Genomic DNA, 17,004 nt, shown 5'->3' with positions numbered 1-17,004 from the left:
CCATTTGGAACACAATTTTGCAAATCTGTTGAGTTTTTTCCACCCCTTATGCAGGAGTATACGGTTCTGCAGGTTTTCAGAGAAAATAATATTTTGTATATACGCCCAAGGCTGACCCTCTAGGCAAATGTAATGGAAATGATACAACATTTAAAGATCTATAACCCAGGGACTCGACCTGTCAAGTCAAAAGCAGAATCTTTGGCCAACTACAATGATCTTGCAATGTTTCTAGAAAATGTTGAAATTTTTTAAGAAATTAAAATTTAGGGTAAAATAATATCTAGATCTGCATTGTAATTTTTCTAGAAGACTTATGTGGCTTATAGTAAAGAATACATATGTTTAATATCTAGAGGTGATGGCATTACAATATCATTAGATGAGGAGAAGCAGTGAGTAGAGAGAATGATGTACTAGAAAAAGAGAAACAGGAAAAAACAAAGAAACATGTAGCCTTCATGTTGCTATGCTCTGGAGAGTATAAAAAAAGGATTATAAAAGAGCTATATTGGCCAGGCCTTCTAGAACTCCACTATCTTATTGGAGCTATGATATAAATGTATAGGTACATATAAAAATAAAAAGTGTACGTGTATATATCTAGGCACTACTGTAAATCAATCCATTCAACAACTAAATGCCATAAGGCATTGTCAGAAATCAAAATAGGCACAGATAATCAGAGCAAGTTTTAAGAGAAAGGGTGGTGATGGAGGAGGGAAGAGACTACTTGTAAAAGCAGAGGAGTAGCAGTATGAAATAATAGGAAAGCTGACTTAGTGGAAGCACAAGGCTTACACTGCAGAATTTAGATAGTTAAGTTGACCCAATTGAGGGGCACTGCATGCATAATAGACCGATTTGGATTTGTGTCAATACAGAGACTTGGGAAAAAATCCCAAGGTCTGAAGCAGGAAAGGACATGATGAGAACATTGTTTTAGGAAGGTGCTGCCCTTATATGTAAAACAGATTGGAGAGAGATGATTGGTTGATGGGAAAGTCAGACAACTTTAATAATTGTCATCCCTTGCTTGACTTTAGAACTGAATGGAACTGATCATCAATCTGATGACCTGACTACTGAGAAGTATACAGGTTCAAATTAACCCGGCTAGTTGAATCTGCACAGGATAAAACAGAACTGAAGGCAAATCAGCTTCTGTATCAATATATTAATATATATATATATATATATATATATATATATATATATATAATCAGTGTATTACTTTCAGGAGTATAATACCAATTTAAAAAAGAACACTAAAATAAGTCAGTGTACACAGAGCAAGTAGGATATCATTTTGGAGACTCATGTGCAAATCAGGAAGGAGGTAGCTCTGATTTCTAGTGCTGCGCATCTCTACTCTGTAAACTGCACACACGGGACTACTTAACACACATTCAGTTTGGACTCCCTGATGGCATCCTGTACTTTCCAACTTGGAACAATGCTGAAGCATAGAAAGCACCTTCCATGCCCCCCTCCCCCACCTCACCGCATCTATATTTGCAGACCTAGAGGAACAAAACCAGATTTAAGATACAATGAGGAGGGTTAGGTTAGCTTATGATTATTGACTGATCTTTGGTAAATTGTTCACTGGGTTGTGCCATTACATCGTTAGTTAATCTTTAAACTTCTACTAGCTTCCTTGTATTCTCTCCAACATATCCCCTGACAAAAAGCAGGCTGAACTCATCAAAAAAGGCGAAAATTCCAGAGCTAGCTACTAGTAAGTCTGCTCGCAGGAACTGGATAGAGAACCCAAGGACCACAACTAAAAAACCGGTTTGCGCATAAAAGATCCAAGATGGTGCCAGAAAACAGTCTCAAGTAATCTTTTGATAAACTTTTGTTCATCAACATACTGAAAATCATGCCCAGGAGTGGAGATTTAGCATTAAAACAAGACAGGCAATGCATGGCCATCCATGTTCCAAGCATGTCTGGAAACCTCACGTGCGTCCCTGCAATTTCACGAACTCCCCATCCTTTTCTGAAAACCCCACCCCTGCCATCTACCTTCCACAAACCCTTTAGGTTTTCTGGACTTCCCAAAATTGGAGAGAAGGGATCTTTAGGGCATGAGTTTGTTTTTCATTGTTTGATTAAGAAGAAATTTTCTGATCTGCTTTACCAAAAACAGTCTTTCTATTGGTGTAAATGACACTGGCCAGAAGGAACTGGATTTGAGGTCTCTGACTTGCAGGGGTTAGTGACAAAGTGACCTTCTCCCAGCAGCACCTCGCACACCTTCCATCAGTGGGAGTGATGATAATAACATTAATAAACAGACATTTAGAGGATTATGTCACAGCATATACTGAAAGCAAATCCCCATGCCTGCCTCTGCACCTCTAGAAACACCACTATTACACACCCAGTTGCTTGAAGCAAAAAAAGTAAAAATCTTGACTTTTGTCTTCATTTACATCCAGAAAATGCTATTCATTTGGCTCTATCACTAAAATATCACTGGATCCATCTACGTCTCTCCATAGTCCCTTTCTAGACCAAATCATCTATGTCTCACTTGGACCATTGAAATACCCTTTTTCCAGAATTGCCTTACCACAATCAATTCCTCATACAACAATTAGCGTGAAGTTTAACTATATAAATATATTCATATCATTCTTTGGTTGAAATGTTCCTGTTAGTTCTATACCCTTGTAGAGCAACATGAAAACTGTTTTGGACTCTAACAAATGATTGTCTGACATCTGCCTACTGCCCTTAGCTTTCAGCTTTCTTCAAACACACTGGACCTCCTTCATTGCTCAAAAACTCCAAGCCCCTAACCCTCCAAAAAAACACAAACAAAAAAACCTTTTCATTAGAGTTCTCTTTGCCTGAAGCACATGCCCTTTGATTTCTGTATGGTTGGTTTTCCTTATCATTCAGGTTTCCCTTTAAATTTTGCCTTATCAGAAAGTTCTTTTTTGATCAGCCAGCCTAAGTAGCCCCTCTATCACCATCAATCACAACACCTTATTTAATTTTCATCCTACTACGTATCATTATTTGATATTTTCTCACTTACTTGATGTTTATTTTTGTACTGCCTCTTTCATCTGAGTAGAATGTTAAAGTCCATGAAGTAGAGACTTGTCTCCCCTATTCAGTAGTATTTATCTAGAAAAAAATACTCATCATACATTTGTCAAAGGCATGAATGAATGAATCAATGGGCATTCAAGCAGATAGGAGCAGCTTGTAGCTGGTTAAAGCTATAAATTCATGGAGGACCTAAATGATGTCATATATGCTCCTTGATCCCTGGCATCTAAAAGAGTTCAGTTCACCTAGTAGGAATTTCATTAATTTCTGGACCATTGCTTGTCCAGTTTTTAGCTGTTCTCACAGAAGTCCTTCCTACAAAGAAAAGCTAGGGAGAACAAAGCGATATAAAGGTCATTTTGTTGTCTCCTTGCTCTCTTGTTTGTTTTTTACAGAAAAATTTTCCCTGTTTTCTTCCTCTTTATCTATTATTATCAATAGCAGCCCTTGTTTTAAGTTTAGCCAAACAATGCCCTCTGCTGTATGTGCCTAAAAATAACACAATTTCCTTGAAAATTCCAACGTGGATGATGCCAAAGCTCTTTTCATGATTTGCTTCTTCACATGTACTTCAGATCTAGGAATGTTTGACTCAACTTTCTGGTCACTCCAAGGGATATAACGCTTAGAGAACAAGAATTCTCATGGGCAGAGAGACATCATCTCCAAAGCTCTTTTCAATTGATCATCACATCAGCTCATTTGAACCATTAATTAGAAAAGCCACAAGTGCAAAAGATCTCCTGATTCTTCTGCCAGAATCCAAAGGAACAACTTGGAATAGGAGAGGAACTGCAGTAGCAGTGCCAGCCCCAACTCCGTCTTAGCAACAAATAGTGAAATCTACTCATGTTCGAAAACCAGGCCCAGAAATATAGTCAACAACGTGGCACAGCTAAAATAAAATTAATTTTTTTTCTTGCTTAGCCTCATGCGAGATACGCATACCTGGCATGGAATTTCTGCTGCTTATGAATCCTTTTGATCATATTCACATTTTGAGGTTGATTATTTATGAAGGAATGAAATATAGACGACTGACTTGTTTTTCAAATTAAAGGGTAGGATTTAAGATGTCCAGGGATATGTTTGTATTTTGATGATCGCTGCTTGCTGTGTTGGTCGAGTGAAATGCTTCACTGAAGAAGAAAGCTAAAACTTCAAGCTCCACACACAGCTTGTTATTTAATTCCTCGGGAAATGAAATCAGATTGTTCCAATTATCAGGAATGTGCCTGTTTGTAACAATGCCTGCATTCTCCTTTGCACTAGCATTTTTGAGTCTGGAGCCCCACCGAGGCATAAAAAATTATTTCCCCTTCCTTACTTCTTTTTTTTCAGATTCAGGGTCACCAAATGATTAAGACATGATATCTTTGTATCAAGCTGGGGTTTTCATTACATACTTTTCCTGGGGGTGGGGTGTCTTCAAAGTGACACATTGCAGATTTAGTGTAACAATACACAAGGACCTAGACCAGTGATGGCGAACCTATGACACGCGTGTCAGAGGTGACACGTGAACTCATTTTTTTGGTTGATTTTTCTTTGTTAAATGGCATTTAAATATATAAAATAAATATCAAAAATATAAATCTTTGTTTTACTATGGTTGCAAATATCAAAAAATTTCTATATGTGACATGGCACCAGAGTTAAGTTAGGGTTTTTCAAAATGTTGACACATCAAGTTCAAAAGATTCACCATCACTGACCTAGACAATCACAGTTCAAGAGAACATAACCCACCAATAGTTCCCCAGTGTTCACAGAATAAAGCCTAACTCCCTTACTGCCTTTACCCACTAGATGCCAGTAGTACCACCAGTTACGGCAATCTACACTGTTTCCAGACGTTACCAAATGTTCCTGGGGGAGGGGGCTTTGCCCTCTTGAAAACCACTACCTTATATGACATGCACGACACCATGATGCTGCATCATATTGCTTTCCCAGTCCCACTGTTCTCCATAATACAGTCGAGGGTGAAGGCTGTTTCTGATTCTAAAAAAGACTCCCTACTTTACCTCTTCAGGGACTTGCTCCTGTTTTCTCTATGGCCTGGGATGCCCTTCTGTGATTTATCTTTCAAAACTGTACCCAACGTCAGGGCCAATTTTGCAATGACAATTTCTACTATTCCTTCCTTAGTCTTACTGGCCAGTATTAATACATCCTTTCCCTAAGTGTCTGTAATGCCAAGACTACAGCACTTATAAAATCTGTGTTTGAATCTAAATATTTGGAAATGCATCTGACCTATTTAATCATAAACTTCTTTTGTTGTTGTTAATTCTCACTCGAGGATATTTTCCCATTGATTTTTAGAAAGAGTGGAAAGGAAAGGGAGAGACAGACAGAGAGAAACATCAGTGTGAGAGAAACACATCAATTGGTTGCCTCCTGCACACATCCTGACCAGGGGCAGGAATCAAGCCTGCAACTGAGGTACATGCCCTTGACCAGAATTGAACCCAGGACCCTTCAGTCCACAGGCTGACACTCTATCCACTAAGCCAAAACGACTAGAGCTAATCACAAACTTTCTAAGGACAGGAATGGAATGATGTCTAGACAATCAGTAAATATTTGCTGAATTGCATTTCTGAATGGAGTCCGTATTTTAATATCTGTTCAGGAGCCAGGTTAATCAGCTAATCTTATAATAACAAATAATATATCAAGTTCATTGATAAGCTCCACGTATGAACCAAAAAGTTAAAAATGGTATACAACTCAGTATAAATGGTAAAAGAGGGCCTCAATAACTACTCTTTATCCCCACCCCACAAACAATAAAGATTATAAATAAATTAACCTTGTGAAGAAGTAGATTTCCAAATAGCAGCAAGTAAATGGGTGATTGAAGACAACAATGTGGGTAAAAATTTATCCTTACCAGCAATAATCTGTATGCTAAATACCACATCCACAGTACAGTACCTGGCACATTATATATACTAAACATGTGTATGCTAAATGAAATAAAAAAGGAAGAAAATAAGGAATTAAAGAAAGAAATAAAAGTAGACTCTAGAAAATATTGGTTATTGTAAATTGCCAATACTTAAATGACTAAGTGTACGCTAATGAAATATAGAGAGTTAAAAAAAAATCAGAGATACATCTGTGAAACTTCCTAGAGATTGGATATCCTGATTTACATACTCTATTGCCGTGAGGATACATGAGTAAATATAGTAAGAAGAACAATTCCTGGTATATATAGTCAATACTGTATGAATGTTTGTCATTGTTTTTATTATTGATATTTATCTACTGTTGACAACTAAAGCCCAGTTATGGAGAATGATTAATAAATCAGAGTCTTCTAACCTGATGCTAAAGCAATTTGAATCATACAATTAAGATGCTTTTGTTTTATTTTTCATCAACCATCTTATTTAATTATAATTTGCTTTTCCATAGTTCAATCCACTTGTTCCTCAGAAGTTCATGAATGGATCGTGGGCAATTTGTGAATCTCTTTATATGCACATTTTTGTATAAATGTGATGGTGTATTTTTATAGGAAGGTTCTTCATTGGTTTTATCATTATGTTCTCTAAGAGATTTATGACTGCAAAAAAAATTAAGTTCTACATGAAAAAAATTCGACAGATTGAAGAATTTGAAGGGTCTATTATAGCTCTAGCTATAATTTAGCAAATTGGCAGTCTGCTCTAAATATCCATTTCTTCTGTGTTTAGTAAGTGTGACTACCTTCTCATTGAAAGGAATTTTAGAGATAAAACAGGCAGGTTTAGAGAGCCTTAAGAATAAAGAGGGTCCCTGGGGGAGGAATGCATAGGTGAGGGCTTGGAGCTGCCAGAAGGCATACATTTAGAGGATAAAGAAAAGTCACAGAGTACCGGGAGGAAGGAAACATCCTTTCACAGAGAACAGAGAAATTTGGACAGATGCTGGAAAGAGGGAAACATATTTTCACAGGAGATAAAAGAATGTTGCAAGATAAGGAGGAGAGAAAGTGTGGGGTACCACCTGGGTTTTGGACTTTGAAGTTGATATTCTGCAAAAGAGTGACTAATTAGAAAAGCACAGGGTCATAAAATGGGGAAGGGATCCAATTAGAAGGGAGCATGAAGAGACAAAGTACTACAGAATTTATAAACCTTAGAAAAAAGGGGGCTTAATTGGTTACCCCCTGAAGAACCCCTCCCTACATGGGACTTTGTATTTGCTTCCAATAAATTTCCACCCTTTTACTAACAAGTCCTTTTAGTCCGATAAATTTATTCTTTAAACTTTGCAAGGTAAGAACCTGCAAGGGGGAGATCCACTCCCGGAACCCCATGCTTCATGATGATGAGCTACCAATATCACTTTCTTGAAAACAAAAAATAAAATAAAATAAAAACTAAGGACTAGACCCAGATGTGAGTAAATTCTTCAAGACGAATGTCTATTGTAAAAGATTCTGGAATGAAGCCTTCCTTGGGTGACAGTGATCCTTGGCACACACTTTAAACACTGGTACTTAGGTGACAATTTGTCACCCCACATCATCTCTTTATGGATTTTGTGTCGATGTAAGAATCAGGATGCTGCCATGATGAAATGGGATCCTGAGCTTCCTCAAGAGAAAGAAATGGGAACTTCATTGCTCCACATCTTTTCTTCATTTGTTCCTCAAGTGAAAATGCACTGAGATAGCTCAATTGAATTGTTAATGTTTATCTAGCTCTTAGAATATTTTAGGTAATAATGACTAAAGCCGAAGGAGACAATATCATGCTTACTAATATTTGTTAAGGTCAAGTGTATATCAGGAATAAATGAGAAATAGTTATATTCCACTAAAACAACTATAATCAAATCCTCTGTAACCCACCCTTCTCACTACCCTACCCAAAAACTCTAATGTTGGGTGGAGTTAAATTGCAGAAACTTGATATGTTTTTTAGCTACTCAGGATTCACAATAGAATGTTCCTTTCTAGGGAATCTGCGTTTGAAAAAAAGGAACTAAAGGATAGCAAATAAAAGAGGCAGGACATTTCAAATTACATTTAATCAAAATATGGAAAATTATTTATCTCCTCATGGCATTCTCCTGTCAGTCTGCAGAGGCTAACAGTTATTCTTTTATGTTTACATATATTTATTTATTAATACTAATATTTACATATTTTCCTATACAAGTGAATGACAGGGAAAGTAACCAAAGAAGCTTTTGAAAACATAAGTCCTTGGCAAGGCAGGTAGAGAAAGATTTTATGTCAGAAGTTGGCAATGCAGTTAATGACTTGGCTTCCCATATATCCTTGGGGTTGATGATTAGCTGGGAGGAGTTGATAGCCATTAACCCCCACCTGATCATCAATCCTTAGGAAGTGCCCTATGCAAGGTCATCATTGCCATTATAGGTTGAAAACAAACAAATCAACAGTAGCACCCAAAAGGCATATGGATTTTTTTAATGAGTAATGTAATTTAAATTGCTTTGCAAGGAATCTGAAGAGAATAAACACCACATACATAGAGCCATTCAGATTTTAAAACTACCTTCCAGTGTTTTACCAAATACGCTCTTCCCTGATTATTATTAAAGTGTGCAAAGCTCTAATTTCCTAGACAGTAACCAGAAAGCACTAAACACATCTGGGATTCATTTAACTGGAGAGTGCTGAGAAAAAGAATCTCAAAAGTCATTTCAGTTCTAATAGTATATCATTCTAAGTATGTTCACCAACACTGTGTGAACTTTACATGAAAACTCCTTTGACTTGATAACTCCTCATCACTGATTGTTTAAAACACTGCTGAGACAAGCCTAACATAAAAAACAGAGTCATGAACCAATGCCAGAGGGCTACATTAAGTGAATGTATACATGGTGATGTGAGTACTTACAAATAGTCTGGTGTTCAAAGGGAACTAGTAAATTTTGCATAGTTAGTGAAGGCTGTGTGGACATGAGATTTAGTAGGATATGTACTATGGATAAGCAAAAGGCCTAACATTCCAAGATAGAGGAAAACACAAGCATTTATCCCCTTGATAAAATTTTCTTAGAGCCTACTAAGTGTCAAGCACAGTGCTCAGTTCTTGACCCTTGAGGTCAAGTGTCTCACATAAATCTCACAGTGTAGTGGGACAAGAAATTACAATATAGCAGGAAATGCTAGAGAAGAATGAACAGTTTTAGGAGGACACACTAAGGGAGAGAAAAAAGAGAGAGAGAAGGGGGAGAGCTTATTGGAAAATGGGCATGTCGTGGGTGAAAAACGTATGGAAGTAAACATGAGTATAGGGCAGAGAGAGGCAGCAGACTACTATCAGGAACATATACTAATAAGCAGTGGGATAGAAGGAATAATAAGTAACGGCACTGTGAAAAATTATCAAAAGAAGTCAGATTCTATATAAAGTCATAAGATGGGTTGTAGGGACTTGATTTTTCTCCTTTTGTGGGAAAGGAAATAAGACAATGAGAAGAATTCTTAAGGAAAAGCACATTTGCAATAATATGGAGAACAGATAGGGAAGAGTACATGGTAAGACCTAAAGGTCAGCTAAGAAATTATTTCAATAATTTAAGTAGGCAAAGATGAGGGCCTGAACTAGGCTTTTCTTTTTATCTAAAATATAAACGGACATGCTATCATGATGTCCATATCTCTGTCCTGCAATCCTTCCTTTGTGAGACTTCTTCATGCTTCACCAGCTCCCTAGACTCCCGGCCCATAATTGGATGCTCTAACTTCTATTTACTCTGGACTCCCTAAACCATCAGAGCAAGTCCTGCTCATGTAGACCTGGCTCCCACTGAAGGCCTCGGAGCCACTGCCTTCCAGTTTCAGCATGACTTACGCCTTTAATAAATTCACCAAAATGACCCATAAAAACCTGATAAGGACACTCTCTTTAATTGAGTCTGTGTTTACGAGATCTGAGCAAGGGAAGGAAACAGAGTAGACTCTTACTGTGGTTTCCAGGCAATGTCACTTAATCAGAATACAGATAGTGGGGATGGCCTCCTAATTAGAACTGGAACTGCTTTCAAGTAACCTCAACACTGTTAACATTGCATAATGAGGAAACTTTGGTGATGACATGTCAGATAATGGAAATGACTGTAATCAGTGATTTCCTTGTTTCCCCTTAATGACCACAAAAGAGGGAATTATAGGGCCAATGCAGGACATTTGGAAATTGGATTCTTATTTATTTACTTAAGGAAGTCCTCATTTTGCTTGGTGCCAGCGTTAACCATAGTTTATTCATATTGGAACCAAGTCCTTTTTCTTGCACAGTTCTTTTATAACAGATTTGCACTCAGTTACCATGGAACCTTGGAAAATGAGGACTCAATTGTCATATGAACAAGCTTCAGTTAACACAGTACTTGCAAAGGAAGAACTCCTTCTATTTTCCTGCATTTATTTGCCTACAATGCAGTATATCTAAAAACAAATCATGACAAAAAGCAGGAATACACATGTAGAGCAATAAGGAACTCAGTCCCCTATGGTACCTTAATGGGATAAAATAGTAGGGGAGCCTATGATTGGCCCTATTTAAGCCGTTAGTCAACTACTTTTTCCTTGGTTTGGATAATGAAAGTTATCTCTTGGTTATTTCTCCCACCATCTTTCTTTATTCTTTAAATGATGCATTTTAGAAAGAATAATCCAATAGAAAGTAAGGTGGATTCTATAGATGCTAGGTGTCATTAATGAGAGACACCTAAATTTTCTGTACCCTTCTGTAAAATGCAGACAGAACATATGCTCTTCCTATGCTAAAGAAATACGGAAAGGATAAAGTTTAATCAAAAGTAAGTGTGACAAAAAGTACAGTACACAAAATGAGGGAAGAGTATGATATAGTTGTCACTCCTACACTCCTCAGTCCTATATTTTAAGCTATAATTGCCACATGAGCAGACATGGAAGGTAGGTGGATATGTAAGCAAAACTCTAAGATCAATGGTTGGCAAACTACTGCCCATAAACAAAGTTCAGCCTACCACTTGTTTTTTTTTCAATAAAGTTTTATTGGAATGCTTAAACACCCATCCATGGATGTATTATCTAAGGCTGCTATCACAGTAAAGCAGAATTGTGCAGTTGTGACAGACGATATGGCTCACAAATTCTAAAATACTTATTCTTTGCCCCTCTACAAAAAAGTGCGTTGACTCTTCTGTAGAGTATCGAGAAATATTCCTTTTTTTATCCACTCTCCTCAGCACCAAATTTACCAAGATGATCCATTAGGGCAGTGATGGCGAACCTATGACACGTGTGTCAGAGGTGACACGCGAACTCATTGTTTTGGTTGATTTTTCTTTGTTAAATGGCATTTAAATATATAAAATAAATATCAAAAATATAAATCTTTGTTTTACTATGGTTGCAAATATCAAAAAATTTCTATATGTGACACGGCACCAGAGTTAAGTTAGGGTTTTTCAAAATGCTGACACGCCGAGCTCCAAAGGTTCGCCATCACTGCATTAGGGCATAAAATAAAAATGTTAAAATTTATATTTATAATTCGTTTCATCTAAGAAATAAGAAAGGGATTAAGACTTACTACTTTGGCAATGGAGCCATGTGTCCCATAACATATATGAGGAATCCTGAGCAAAAGAGGGACTTCCACAGCACAGAGGGGTTACCTACTATGCATGACCTGTTCATACACTTTCAGCACATCGTGACTGCTACTATTCCTGGGTGTCTGGCTAAGTGGCTTTAGGGATTATATTATATATTTTTAATTAATTAATACAAAATGAAGAAAGGGGTTTGTGAGGATTCTTTCAAAGATAACACAGAATGCATATTCTAGTAATTAAGCAAGCATAAACATACAACAGATAAAAATGATAGAGCTAACATTGTATCTCCTAGTATAAGCTCTTTGAGGCAATAAAATGATTATAATTTAAAGACATGCTCATTCAGATTAATCCTTTATATATGTGTCTATGTGTATGTGGGTGTATCCATGTATGTGTGTTTGTGTGTGTGTTCATGATCACGCTCTCCAGCAATCATGCCCCGTCACACCCTTATCCTAACTGTACACTCATTTCTGAAACCACTGGGTGCTCACCAACATCTCTGACTGATACCTGACTTGAGTTATTTTTCTTTCCATCCCACCCTTTTTCTCCAACCAGAAACACTCAATGTTGCTATACAAAATCAATGCTTCATCTGCCCCTAAGATTGAGAATTGTAATTGTACATGTCCCTTTGAATCCTGAGGGAACAACCTGGAAACAGGTCTGTAAGTATCCCTTCCCTACTTCATTTTCTCCTTCCCTGCCCAAAGTTTTTTCCTCTCACCATAATTAGAAATATGAATTAAAATCTGCTAGATTTCAGCTTTAAAACACATGTACATAGGACCCAAAGAAGAACAACAGACTTTGAGAGTTTTAATATAAGAATCCTAGAGACCTACGTAGAAATTTTAACTTCCACCCTAGCCGGTTTGGCTCAGTGAATAGAGCGTTGGCCTGCGGACTGAAGGGTCCCAGGTTCAATTCCGTCAAGGGCATGTGCCTTGGTTGCGGGCACATCCCCAGTGGGGAGCGTGCAGGAGGCAGCTAATCGATGTTTCTCTCTCATCGATGTTTCTGACTCTCTATCCCTCTTCCTTCCTCTCTGTAAAAAATCAATAAAATATATTTAAAATTTTTTTCAACTTCCTCCTTCACTGTAGGGAGATCTTGCCAATAACACTCTGGATCTCTGTTATGCTAACCTGTAAAATGGGTGTGATATTACCGGTCTTTCCTTTATCATGGTTATCAAGGATACCTTGAGACAGTCTATGAATTATAAGATCATTTTAAACTATGAGTATTGGATAGATTTTAAAGACCGATCTTTTTTTTTTTACTTTAAATCCATACTAAAAACAAAACAATTCAGAAGGTGGAGGAAGGAGGGAGACAGCAAAAAAAAAATATATGGTTTTCTAGCTGACATACACTCTGAATATTTTACATATGCAATTTGACTTAATCCTCATAACAACTGCATGATCCTTCAATTAGATGCTCTGATAATTACTTACCCAAATCACACCATCAGTAATTGATCCTACATCTATCTAAATTGACCCATTTTAACCACTGCACTGCATGTACACACTTTATAGCTTTGGATAAATGACTTATTCTTTTGGCAACTTGTTTTTCTCATTGTTAAAGGGATAGAGAGAAACATCACTACCACAGGGCACTGGCTACATTATCATCACTAATCCTAATAAAAGTCCATTTTTAGAAGTGCTTTGTATTCATTTTTTCTTTGAGAAACTACGACAGCATTAAAGCACTCTACCAAGCCAGCTGGTTGGGGGTTGATGGCGGAGTGGCGCTAAACTTCAACCACCAGCTCCAAATCCATTTTCCTGCCTGGCGGTATATTTTGTGTGATTAACTAAGACAACCTAAATGAAACTGCATAGCGAAATATCTGGCACACAGTAGGTATACAATATGTAGAGTATGTTTTCTTGCCTAAATAAACTTATCTTTTCTCTTGGAATATAATCAGCATAATAACTGTGCTCTATTTAGAAGGCTGAAAATTAGGACTGAAGAGAAACCTCAGTCTGGGTTGACTAAATGAAGGAAAAGCTGTGGTTGGGGTATGAATGTAGACTGTGATATGCAGCCTGCAAATTTTCCACTAGGTTCCTTCTTGCCAGCATGTGCTATTTGAGTAAACTTCACTCTCAATTCTTTTGTTTTTGAAGAAAAACATTTCCAGCTAATAACACAATTACACTTAAGTATCAGAGCTCATTTTAGTATTATTGCATTTGTTAAATCTAACTGAGTCCAAATTACTTCCTCATTGCTCATAAGAGAAGGGGAGGAGGAAAATGAGGGGGGAGGGAAGAACTGAGGTGGGGAGAGGATTGTGAGGGTTAAAGGAAGAGAAGGAGACATATGCACAGAGGGACAGAGACAAAAACAGAGATATCAATGCTGCATATAGCCTCAAGTCCAATAAATGTCAGTTAAACTTGCTGCCCACGGTTTCTATGGAAACCCCTTAAGTTAAGAGTGGAACACAGACATTTTTTGGACTGCAATTCACAAGCTGTTTATTTAATTATGATGAAACATGGGACTTTTTGGGCCAATACTATTATCATACTGATAGCATTTAGAATTCAACAAATAGGTATAGCAAAATAAAAAGTTAATCTCTTTTTTTAAAAAAAAACTATTAGCTCCATGTGATTTGCATGCAAATAATATGCATTTTGAATTTACAGGACTTCACACATGATTTCCCGAAGGCGAACCCCAAATTAGCTAAATGACATTTGCTAAAAGGGAGTTCTTCAGAGGTCTCATGCCAATTAGACACCCCCCATGCCCAGTGAACAAAACCAAGGTCACAGCATATTTTCAATTAAACCCAGGATAGCACCAAAATGCAGCACAGCTGGAAAAGCAAGCTCATTATTACCTCATAGATCATTTGTGAGCAATGAATAGGTCTCTGGTGCTTTGCTGTTATACAGACATTTGAATATAAAAATAAAGAAAACAGCTTCAGATTAGCTTTTGACTTCCAAAATAAACAACCACTTTTAGGGCATTATTCCTGGTGCCCACCCCCCCCTCCCTGAGAGAGAGAGAGAGAGAGAGAGAGAGAGAGAGAGAGAGAGAGAAGAAAACACTAGAAGTCATCATTTCTCTGTCTCTAATTAGAAAAGGTTTGCTTTGCCTTTAATTTGGCAACAAGGTACCATCTGAAGGATGGACTCATTCAAACTCTTGTTCCTTCAGTAAACAAACAAGTAGTGTCATTCTACTGTGTGTCAGGCACTGTTCTAGGGACAAGGAAGGCAAGAAGATTAAACCCTACTCCCAACTTAATTATGGACTTTTTAGAAGGGAATGCATTAATGTTGTTGGTAAATATTTAAGGAAGGACAACTATGGCTCATAGGTACTGGACTAAAATAAATCCAGGATCCTGCCTTCCAGGAGATGACAATGTAATGGAGACAAAAAGACACTTGATCATAAGTCGCAGAACAAGAAGTCAGTACTTCTGCCTGGGGCCTCCTGATCTCCTCTCTATGGATAGAAATGCCACCCACGGGTGCTGTGCTACAGTCAGGGGTAAGCGTGTTTGTGCATATGGCATGATTGGCTGCTGGGGGGGTGTGTGGTGAGGAGGGAGCTCCAGAAATATTTCCACAGGAGAAACACTAATCCAGCTCCAACCATGAGCCACCATTACCCTTATAACATATTTAGCCCTTAAAATATGACTGAAGGAGGAGGCACTCACAAGAGAAGGGAATCCCAAGGACAGCCATCTCTGGGGCCAAGCTGGGAACATGAAGGCTGTTTCTAAACTGGCAAAGAGAAACATACAAGGAATTTGCAAAAAATGACTCCACATATGTCTTTTCTGCTATATTGCAGCCTCTTTTTTTTAATCCATTAGTGGTTTGCAGTTGCTCATGCTGGCAAAGCCAATCATTGCTGTTATTGGAGTTGACAGTGTATAATGAGCCACTGCCCATTAGCTGATGCTGTGGTGTTCAGGATGTTGTGGGAAAGATTAAGCATGAATTGTCACCTACCTAGCTCTCCATTGTGGTCTCCATGCGTAAACAATCTAAAAAAACAAAAGCATACATTAGAACAATTCAGCGTATTTCTCTATCTGCAGCCACCACTATCACCACAGACAACACTGGTGACAATATTTACTATTGAATCACAACTGTATTTTAACACTCTCCTGGGAAGAAAGCCAAAGCAACTATCTTTACCATTGACCATTTTGAACAATGCATTATTTAATGCAAATAAAAAATACAATTGGTGTCAGAAGATCTGTAGTTTATACTTGGTTCTGATTTATCAGATGCATGACCTTAAGCAAGTTCCATGTTCTCTCTGTTCCAGTGTCTTGATCAATACCACCTCTGAAGATCAAATGGGATAATGTATTTTGAATATATATTAGAAATAATTAAGCAGAACTCTCTGAATTATTAAAGTCAAATGACATGTTAAGAGTTTGACATTGGTTTCTGCTGCAAACTCCAATTGTTCCCCCTCCCCCCACATCCCAAACCAAGAAAGATACGAACATCTCCTCATCTTCCCCATCCTTCATCCTGCCCCTACTCTCCTCCTAACACTCCGGTGCAATGGCAGATTAAAATTTAGAATCTGCTCTTGAGGGCCACAGAGTAATTGAAGCAAAGAAACATGAAGAGGTCGAGTTGGCATTTTGCACAGCATGATGAAATAAACGAAACAATCTTTCATTGCAACCAATACAGTACAAATCTTTACAGCTTAGATGTGCAGTTGGTGCAAGCTGCCAAAAAAGAGGAAATCGTGAACAAGAGCAGATAGAAAAAGCCCATGCACTTAGTCATCAAGGCCCAGGGACCGACACGGATATTGAAATCACCAAGAATTCTATCAGGAGCAGGACTGCAGAGAACAACAGGGAGGCAGGTGTTAAAATCTTCAAGGGATGAGGAGGAGTGAAGTGTGTGTCTGCGGTTGACTCCTTCAAGGAGGTGCTAGCAGGTGGTGGAGTCTGATGGTGTAAGCTTCAGAGCTGAGTGTTTTACTGCGTGACATGGTTTTGTTTGAAACAGATAACGTAAGTCAAAATGTTTCATAAACTTATAAGCAATATATCATGGATAAATATCATTATTATTCCATAAGTAAAACAGAATAAGATTAAATTTTATTTCTGAGATGATCTGTGCATTTTTTGTCATCGGTTTTAAAAAACGGTTTGGCTGGTTTGGCTCAGTGGATAGAGCCTCAGCCTGTGGACTGAAAGGTCCTGGTTTTGATTCCAGTCCAGGGCACATGCCTGGGTTGTGGGCTCGATCCTCAGTAGGGGGCATGCAGGAGGCAGCCAGTCAATGATTATCTCATCAT

The 17,004-nt window shown here is 37.8% G+C and overlaps 1 protein-coding gene across 1 annotated transcript in view; it reads right to left on the bottom strand.

Annotated features, from left to right (window-relative positions):
* The window catches only part of LOC102429736 (leucine-rich repeat-containing protein 4C), a 148,029-nt gene that overhangs the window by 9,908 nt on the left and 121,117 nt on the right, over positions 1-17,004 (bottom strand). The window contains exon 6 of the mRNA XM_023763837.1: positions 15,672-15,689. The gene's annotated coding sequence lies outside the window, so the exon portion shown is untranslated. The remainder of the gene's footprint in view (positions 1-15,671; positions 15,690-17,004) is intronic.

The sequence above is a fragment of the Myotis lucifugus genome, unplaced genomic scaffold (assembly GCF_000147115.1).
Source record: "Myotis lucifugus unplaced genomic scaffold, Myoluc2.0 scaffold_303, whole genome shotgun sequence".
NCBI classification, from domain to species: Eukaryota; Metazoa; Chordata; class Mammalia; order Chiroptera; family Vespertilionidae; genus Myotis; species Myotis lucifugus.
This window is presented reverse-complemented; position numbering and strand designations above follow the sequence as displayed.